Below are 10,000 nucleotides of genomic sequence, written 5' to 3'. Positions count from 1 at the left end.
GTCACTGACCAGTGGGTCCCACTGGTCAGGTTTGACCTGGACCGTGCCCTGTTGACCTGATGGCGTCATGATGATGTCAGGCTGACGCAGTAATCCTTTTCTGGAATTTAAATAAATCTTAAATGATTTGTTTAATTCAGAAAATATCCAAAACTTTGAAAAATCATAGAAATTAATCTATAGCTCCAAATGAAATAATTTATATATGAAAAATTATCAGAAAAATTCAAGGAATCCATCTGTACCATTTTCATGCATGTTTGAACAATTTTTGTCCTCTGTTTTGGACAAAACAAATAAAGGGGCATTTAATTAATCATATATGGAGTTGGAATTTGAATCATGTATTCAAATCAACTTCATTTAAATCATAGCTAGATGCATTAGCTCAAATCATAATATTATTGCCATGTCACATTCATGCATCATACTGTTGCATTGCATTGATTGTATTTCTTCTCTATTGCCGGTATTTGTCCCCTCTCGGTAGACGATGTTCCGACGATGGGTTCGATGACACTGATGAAGAACTATTATATCTTCAGAAGTGCCAGGCAAGCAAAACCCCCTTGTTCATTCTGATACAATCGCACTCTCTCGCTCCTTCTCTCTTTTACTGCATTAGGACAACAATGATTCAACTGTTACATGTTGCAGTAGTCGAACCCCTTTCCTTGCATGACCTGTCATTGCCACAGTAAATAGATGAAACCCAGTAGCATGAGTAGGAGTTGTTTGAGCCCTGATGTGCCTACTCATTCGTGCTTGTTTGTCATGCCTGCTACTGCTTAGAGTTGAGTCGGGTCTGATTCATCGGGGATGAATTGGAATGTGGTGAACATGTCCTACCGTTGAGAGCTAAGTGTGTGAACATGATTTGGTAAAGGTAGCGGTGAGAGGCCATGTAGGAGTACATGGTGGGTTGTCTCATTGCAGCCGTTCTTAGGAACTGAGTTCTATGTTTGTGATCCATGAACAGTTACTACCACACATTGGGTTCCGGTAACTCGACCCCTCTCGACTTATTAATCCACTCGATCTCTGTCCAGGAGTTACAACTAGTTTCTGGTGTTTGTAGGTAGTGTTAGTAGTCCACCAAGTGGCGCCCGGTACAGGTGGGCTTGGGACAGACTAGGCACAATGGCCCGGTGTACCAAGTGGCACCCGAATGGTGGGCTTGGGAACCCTGTACACATCGTTTGGGGCCGTGAGCGACACCCCGGCCGGATCTCCTTGCAGATGGAACCCGAATAGGCGATAAACCTGGATGAGAGACTTGTGCAGTTAGTCATGTCGTGGACGACACCCTCGCCAGGCTTCCGCTTGAAGGTTGCCGAGATACATGACGTGTACATGGTGATAAGTGGTGAGAGCATGTGTGAAGAAGTACACCCCTGCAGGGTTATCATTATCTATTCGAATAGCCGGATTCCTCGGATATGGAAACTTGGACCCCTTGCATAGTTCATAGACAAGTGGAAGTGGATACTCTAAAATGCGCAAGATAAGCGTGAGTGCTATGGATGGCGTTCTCGTAGGGAGACGGGAGCAGATCCATAGTGGAGTATTGATATGGTGAATATGTGGACTCGTGTGCGCCACCTCAAAGAGTTACTTGCAGTCGTAGTTCAGGTTAGCCACTGAGTCAAAGCTGGCTTGCTGCAGTCAAACTCCACCACCCCTTTATTGATACTGATGCATATGTAGTTAGTTCTGATGTAAGTCTTGCTGGGTACATTTGTACTCACGTTTGCTTAATTTATGTTTTGTAGAGAGACGTCAGTCTCGCTATTAGTTCCATGTGGACTTCGACGTTTAGCTTGATACCTCAGCTACGATCTTGTGCCCTCGGCAGGATCTGGTAGATAGTCAGGCTTCTTAGCCTTTTTCATTTGTAGAAGTCTGTACTCAAACATGTTAAGCTTCCGCATGTGCTTTGACTTGTATGCTCTGAATGTTGGGTCATGAGACTCATGTTTGTTTTATCTGGCTCTTCGGAGCCTAATGAATAAATACTCTGAGTCGTAGAGTCTTGTTGTGATGCCATGTTGTATTGCACATGTTGAGCATATTGTGTGTATGATTGAAATGCTTGGTATGTGTGGGATCCGACAACCTAGTTGTTTATCCTTGGTAGCCTCTCTTATGGGGAAATGTAGTCTTGTGCTTCCATGAGCTATAGTAGTCCGCTACAGCCCGGTTCATCGGAGTCCTGCTAGCCCAGCACTACTGCTCCGGAACACTTGACTGGCCGGCATGTGATTCACTTCGTTCATGTGTCTGTCCCTTCGGGGAAATGTCATGCGGTGACATCCCGAGTCCTGCCTAGCCTGCTACAGCCCGGTTAACCGGAGTCCTGTTAGCCCAGTGCTACAGCCCGGATTCGCACGCTGCTGACCGACATGCTTGATGTTGATTCATGTATGCCTGTCTCCGTAAGTTAGTGCCACTTTGGGTTCACGACTAGTCTTGTCGGCCCAGGTTCTTTTTCATATGGATGCTAGTGACACTATCATATACGTGAGCCAAAAGGCGCAAACGGTCCCGGGCCATGGTAAGGTGACACCCGTGGGAATACCGTGCGTGAGGCCGCAAAGTGATATGAGGTGTTGTAGGCTAGATTGGTGTGACCTAGAATCAGGGTCCTGACAGCTTTCAAACACAGCTTCCGAGACGAATGGCTCGCCAGACACCTCGTCCAAGAAAAACCGAGAACAATGGCAGCCCTGACAAGCCTCATGACCCGCTTTTGCATGGGCGAAGATAACTGGTTAGCCCGCAGTAGCACCAGCGACCCAAGCACATCCGAAGTCAGGGATGGCAATGGAAAACCACGGCGTAGTAAAAGCAAGCGTCGAAATAAAGAAGACAACCCAGATAATATGGCGGTAAACGCCGGATTCAGGGGCTCTCGAGCAGGTCAGTGGAAAAAGCCTTTGAAAGGCAGCAGAGATGGACCGTCTAGCCTAAACAAGATTCTAGACAAACTATGTCAGATTCATGCACCCCCGACAAACCTGCAAATCACACCCACAGAGAATGCTGGGTCTTCAAGCAGGCCGGTAAGCTAAACGCCGAACACAAGGGGAGGGAGCACCAGGCGAAGACGAGGACAAACCTCGCCAGCAAAACACTGGAGAACAGAAAAAATTCCCACCAGAGGTTAAAACAGTAAACATGATCCACATGATGAAGAGGAGAAGCAAACACGCACTCCGAGACATACGCGCCGTAGAGCCCGTCACCCCTAAGTTCAACCCCTGGTTGGCTTGCCTGATCACTTTTGATCGCAGGGATCACCCGACAAGCATCCGACATGAAGGATTAGCTGCCTTGGTGTTAGACCCAATAATAAATGTATACCATCTCACACGAGTCCTTATGGACGGCGGCAGTGGTCTAAATCTGATATATCCGGACACAGTCCGCAAAATGGGGATAGACCCGACAAAAATCAGCCACAGTAATACTACCTTCAAGGGAGTAATACCAGGCCCAGAGGCCCGCTCCACGGGCTCTCTAATACTAGAGGTTGTATTCGGTTCACCCGACAACTACCGAAGTGAGAAGTTAGACTTTGACATTGCTCCATTCCGAAGCGGCTATCAAGCACTACTCGGAAGAACAGCTTTCGCTCGTTTTAATGCGGCACCACATTACGCTTCTCTTAAGCTTAAGATGCCTGGTCCACATGGCACCATCACAGTTGGTGGAAATATTGAGCGTTCTCTACGCACGGAAGAACGTGCGGCGGCTTTAACAGCCGAGCACTAGACGGCCTCACCATCCAGAATAAATGACAGGTCGTCAAGACCGCGGACACGGTTAGACGAGTCCGGCGCATCACTAGATATACCTGATATTGGTTTGATTGTTAAACCCTCGTAGACGGTACCAGGGGCTTCCTGCGTGTAATCAAGGCTAGTTCGGCTCAACTTGACTTATCTTGAATTTTAATGGTTTATCGAGAATAACCAATTTTTTGGCACGACAACTTTCACCTAAGTTCTTCTCTTTTACAGATGGAAATCGTGCTACACCCATCCAGGACACGGCACAACGGAGACACAGGCACAGACGTGCAGCAGGGACCCGCTCAAAGGTTTCTTTTCAGATTAAGACCCTGCATAAACCTTTTTTATTGTCTCTTGTTGTTCACATCCTCCGGATACTCAATACAACCGAGAAGGATGCTGATGTTATTGGCATTTCACCACGTCAGAATATTGCACGTACCTGGACACTCGGGGTTTATTATTAAGGGCATTGTTCAGCCCGACATATGTTATAAAGACCGAATACCTTAGGGAGTGTTCAGCGTCGCGAGTTTGGCCTTATATGCACCAGCTCTGAATCATGTCTTTGGTCAAATGTTGGGTTTGCCCGGCTCCCGTGTTTTGCTACCTTACGTTTTGCTCTATCGACTAAGGCGGCACCGGGAGAACTACTGCGATTGTGCCCTAGTTCATCCAGATGAGCACCTCAGTAGAGAAAGTCAAAAACTGACTGTCATGATAAAGCGCGAGACTGGTCAACCACTCGATGACTTAGCAGAATCTTCGAGATTCCTCCGCATTAACGAAGGGCCGTTTCCCAATCATGTACGTACGCGCACCGTATTCGGACAAGCGCGAAAGTACCAGGGGCTATATAGTAGTCCCACCGTCAAACTCCTATGGCTAAGTGAAAGTGTTAAAGCAATATAGTCTGATTGCCTTGTTCGCTGCGCTACCACCTCCTTAATGGACCAAGACATTGGATCAAGTGTGAATACATGTTTTTGCGAACACCCCCACATTATATGCGTGGGGGCTGAAGCCAACGACTGCAAACTTTCAGGTTATATACATATATACATAAACGGCCGCACAGAAGGCATCATAATACTTTCAGGAAAAAGTATAAACACATCCTTTACAATTCAATAAAACATTGTTTTTTACAATGGGAATACATGTCACTAGAACATAATATTCTTCGAGCACTGAGCCTCTATTGAATGAGCGCCTTCAAGGACTTCTTCAAAGTAGTGCTCGGCAGATACTCGACCCACGGCTAAACTCTGGGTTGCAATAGTGGTGGCCTCCATCTCTGCCCAGTATGTCTTGACATGGGCAAGTGCCATCCGTGCACCCTCTAGGCACGCCGACCTCTTCATAGCGTCGATGTGCGGCACAGCACCAAGGAATTGTTGCACTAAACTAAAATAACTATTCGGCATTGGCCCTTCCGGCCAAAGATGATCCACAACAGACCTCATGGCAAGTCCGGACAACCTATGAAGCTCGGCCCACTCGGCCATTCGCTCATTCAACAGCAGCGGATGCACTAGAACATTGAACTGTGATCAGAACAGCTTGTCCACTTCATGATCTTTTTGATCCTTGAAGTACTCGGCCGCATCAGCAGCACTTGCTGCCAAATCCACGTATCAGTCTGCAGAACTCCATAGTTGATCAAGAGGGGCATACTTCGGATCTCCGAACTTCGTCCGCAACAAAAAGGGCTTCCCAACCGCGATATCTCCAGCTTGACGCAGCTCCTCCTTCGCCGCTCTGATTTTGGAGCGGGCTTCCTTGGTTGCTACCATGGCCTTCTCTAGGTCCATCGCCTTCGCTCGGCTTTCTTTTCCAAGAAGCTAGTAATGGTCGGCGGCATCTTTCAACTCAACGGCCATTTTGGCCATTTTTTCCTTGCTTTGGCAATGTGCAACCTGTTCGGCCCTCAGCTCTTCGACCGCCTTTAGAGCGGCCGCATCACTATTCCTAGCTTGTTCCTTGGCTCGGGCAAGTTCCGCCCGAAGGGTCTCCACGGCGGCAGCTCCATCTGCAGTCACAACATATTAAAGATACTGACATCATGCTCCTCTTACTATGTGTTGATCACCAGAGAAATCACATATCCTATGCCTCATCGAGCCACTTGTTGACAAGCACGATGTCGGCATCTGCCGCATCAAATTGCCGCTTCAGCTTGGCAAACTCATCAGTCCGGCTAGCCGCCAGACCTTCAGCCACCTGCACATGATGGCGGCCTGATTATTACCTGGGACTATGATCCTCTGTTTGCCACCGTTCTCGATGGCAACCAGAGTCTCAGGGGCTACTATTTGCATAGGGCACACCTAACGTGTGCGGTGCTGTCAAAAACATACACTATTTCACGTACCTCAAAGCCTTTCAGCAGACTCATAAAAGCTTCGTGCAACCCGCTTTCGGCGGATGAAATCCTCTCAATCACCGTACCCATTAGCGTACGATGCGCTTCTGAGATGGCCGCTTGATCTAGAAGATCCTTCAGTGCGTCCGATCGCACCCTGGACGGTTCCGGACTCTTTCTGTTGCTCTCTTTAGGAGCCGAATACTGAGGACTTCGGGTGGCTAAAGGATTACCCTCTGGCCTTGGCGGATCAGGAGAAACCCTCCGCGACGACATTTCTGGGTCGCCCGCCTCATGAGGCAGGGTGGCATGGGGAGGTGTTTCGCTCTCCATCATCTCCGGAAGAAGATCCCCCGAAGACGAACTCTGTCGAGAAGGGCTATGATCTGAACTACAAAGATATATGCTTCGGTTATTGTCTTCACAAGTAATGTAGGATATTTTTACTATTAAGTACCTTTTGGATACTTACAGCTCGGTAGAGGGCTGATCCCCTTGCGGGCACTGTGCGGCAAAAGTACCCACCGTGGCAGGACTCTCTGGCGAAGATTTCTTCCCCCATTTGGTAACCTTTGTTTCCGGGTCTTTAGAGGTGGTCCTCTTCCTTCCTTGGAGAGAGGGAATTTTAGATTCTTCTCCCTGGTTATCCTCCTTCATGGAGGCGCTAATTCCCCCGGTTTGGATGAATAATGAGTGAGGACTGCTTTCAGCCTCTTTATTCCCCCTTTATCTTCCCCTGGGGGCGCCTGATAAGGCGCCGGCTCGAGCATTCTGGCTAGTAATGGATTTGCTGAGCCTTTGGGAAGGGGGGGCGAACACCTGATCATCTTCGCCTTTGTCACCCAGTCCTGGTCAAGGAGCGACTTTTCAGAATGATGTTATGATAAATAAAAAGACAGCGTGTTCGGCCACGGGATTACTTACTTGGGTATCTGGGTGATTACAGCTCAGACCCGCATTCTCGGTGGTGTTTGGACACTTTATTTGTGGTCCGAAGAACAATTTGTACATCTCTTCGAGTGTCATGCCGAGGAAGTGCTGAATAGTTTGCGGTTCTTCCAGGTTGAATTCCCACATACAGAGGGGTCGACGTTTGCAAGGCGGGACTCGACGAACTAGCATGACATATCTCTCAAGGAGATCACGGATGCGACTCTGCAATATCAGCACATCATTTACTGGCCCCCAGTTCAGCCCCTTGTGGATCCATGATGTCAGTTATGGTGGGGGGGGCCGAGCGAAAGGCAGGGGCGGCTACCCACTTGGTACTTCTGGGAGTTGTGACATAAAATCACTCCCGTTGCCATAAACCGGACACCTCTGGGAAGGAACCCTCTGGCCACGGAACATCAGCACTTTTGCTTATTACGGCACCTCCACACTCTGCGTGTCGCCCCTCGATCATATTTGGCTTCACATTGAAAGTCTTGAGCCACAGGCCGAAGTGTGGGGTAATGCGTAGGAAGGCCTCACACACAACGATGAACGACGAGATGTGAAGGAGGGAATTCAGGGCCAGGTCATGGAAATCCAGCCCATAATAGAACATGAGCCCCCTAACAAAGGGATCCAGAGCGAGGCCTAGCCCTCGGAGGAAGTGAGAGATGAATACAACACTCTCGCCGGGTTCGGGAGTGGGAATGACCTGCCCTCGAGCAGGCAGCCTGTGCGAGATTTCGAGGGTCAAATACCTGGCCTCTCTTAGCTTCTTCATGTCTTCCTCTGTGACAGAGGAAGGCATCCACCGACCTTGAAGGTTGGATCCGGACATGGTTGAAGGTCCAAAGCACCTGACCTGAGCCTTGGGTGTTGGAACTCGAGGCGGGGGAAGGATTCGATTGAGTACGAGAGGGAAAAAAGGACAGGCCTTGGCCTCTTTATAAAGAGGGTGAATATCAAGCGTCCTCCTCGTGGCCATTTGGGACTTGCCTAAAATCGAGGAGTCATACCAACGGGCATGATTGGGTTACCCACGTCCGTATTGATGAGAATCCCGTAATAAGGGGGACACGATGTCTGCTTTGACAAGACGTGTCAAGAAAACCGCCTCGCGATATGTGCAGTGCTGGTTGAGAAAAACGGTTCAAATAAAGATCGGGCCATGGCATGATGTCATGTTGCTAAACGTGCCAGCAGATTAGATTTGTGGAAATATTATTCTCTCTACGGTGGTATGTGGAACTTATTTTGCAGAGCCGGACACTATTCTTGTGTTCAAAATCTTCTATGGAGTATTCGAAAGAAGAACCCGCCTTGCAATGCCGAAGACAAATCTGCGCGTCGGACTCATCGTCATTGAAGCCTGGTTCAGGGGCTACTGAGGGAGTCCTGGATTAGGGGGTCTCCGGACAGCCGGACTATATCCTTTGGCCAGACTGTTGGACTATGAAGATACAAGATTGAAGACTTTGTCCCGTGTCCGGATGGGACTTTCCTTGGCGTGGAAGGCGAGCTGGGCAATACAGATATGTGGATCTCCTCCCTTGTAACCGACTCTGTGTAACCCTAGCCCCCTCCAGTGTCTATATAAACCGGAGGGTTTAGTCCGTAGGACAACAGACAATCATACCATAGGCTAGCTTCTAGGGTTTAGCCTCTACGATCTTGTGGTAGATCAACTCTTGTAATACTCATATCATCAAGATCAATCAAGCAGGACATAGGGTATTACCTCCATCAAGAGGGCCCGAACCTGGGTAAACATCGTGTCCCCTGCCTCCTGATACCATCCGCCTTAGACGCACAGTTCGGGACCCCCTACCCGAGATCCGCCGGTTTTGACACCGACAACGGGAGAGCCGAAGGAAGCAGTGTCGCCGGCAACCATCATCAAGTCAGACTCTTCTCCGGACGCTGGCTCCGAACTCTCGGAGTCAGCATCGTATGAGCTCGGCCGAGGAATTCCCTTCCCGCCATACTCCACAGATTCTTTTCTCCCCCAACAAACCTCGCCTTTAAGTGAGGCTCTAGACTTGATGTGATCCCTCGTGATTACGGAGGAGCAACGTCCAAACTACGCCCAGCCCGGACTAGGGGCTGAGAGCGTGGAATTTTACGTCCCACCCACCACCCACTTCATCGCCACAGTAGAGGACTTAACTGACATGCTCGATTACGGCTCCGAAGACATCGACGGTATGGACGACGATGCCAGAGAGGAGCAAGCCGAAAACCCGCCGTTTACCGGACACTGGACGGCCACCTCTTCGTATGACGTGTACATAGTGGAAACACCAAGGAGGGTGACAGCGATAATGAGAAAAATCCAGTAGGGGATAAACCTCTCGAGATACAACAAAAACGCCGACGGTGCCACTCTAAATCACGCCGCAACAAAGACAGCAATACCAGCACAAGAGATAACAACACTCTGGATGATGCCGAAGACCAAGAAAACCCCGTCGAGCAAAACTCCGAACAAGACGATCGGGAGGATGGGCAAGTTAGCCCTGACGAACAGGCTCCAAACGAAGACTCGGGGACAGTAATTATCTTCCACCCTCCAAGGATGAGGTGAGCCTCGGTGACAAAGACTTTATCATGCTTGAGGAACCTCTCGAGTAGGAGCGCTTTAAGCAATGGCTAATAGCCACTGCAAGGAGCCTGAAAATGAAGCAGCAACAGCTTCAAGCTGATCAATATCTGCTCAATGATAGATGGACTAATGTCCTGGCAGTAGAGGAATACGGCCTCGAGCGCCCAACAAAAAGTTACCCAAAGCGTAAACTGCTACCTCAATTCGATGACGAGGCACTTGAGCCCGTACCATCAGCGTGTAATGCGGCTGATCGACCACCACATGGCCGGGACAAAATGGCAACTCAGACCGAACACCAGCCCG

Source organism: Triticum urartu, chromosome 6, assembly GCF_003073215.2.
Source record: "Triticum urartu cultivar G1812 chromosome 6, Tu2.1, whole genome shotgun sequence".
NCBI classification, from domain to species: Eukaryota; Viridiplantae; Streptophyta; class Magnoliopsida; order Poales; family Poaceae; genus Triticum; species Triticum urartu.
The sequence above is the reverse complement of the archived record's forward strand: the minus strand, read 5'-3'. Positions refer to the sequence as shown.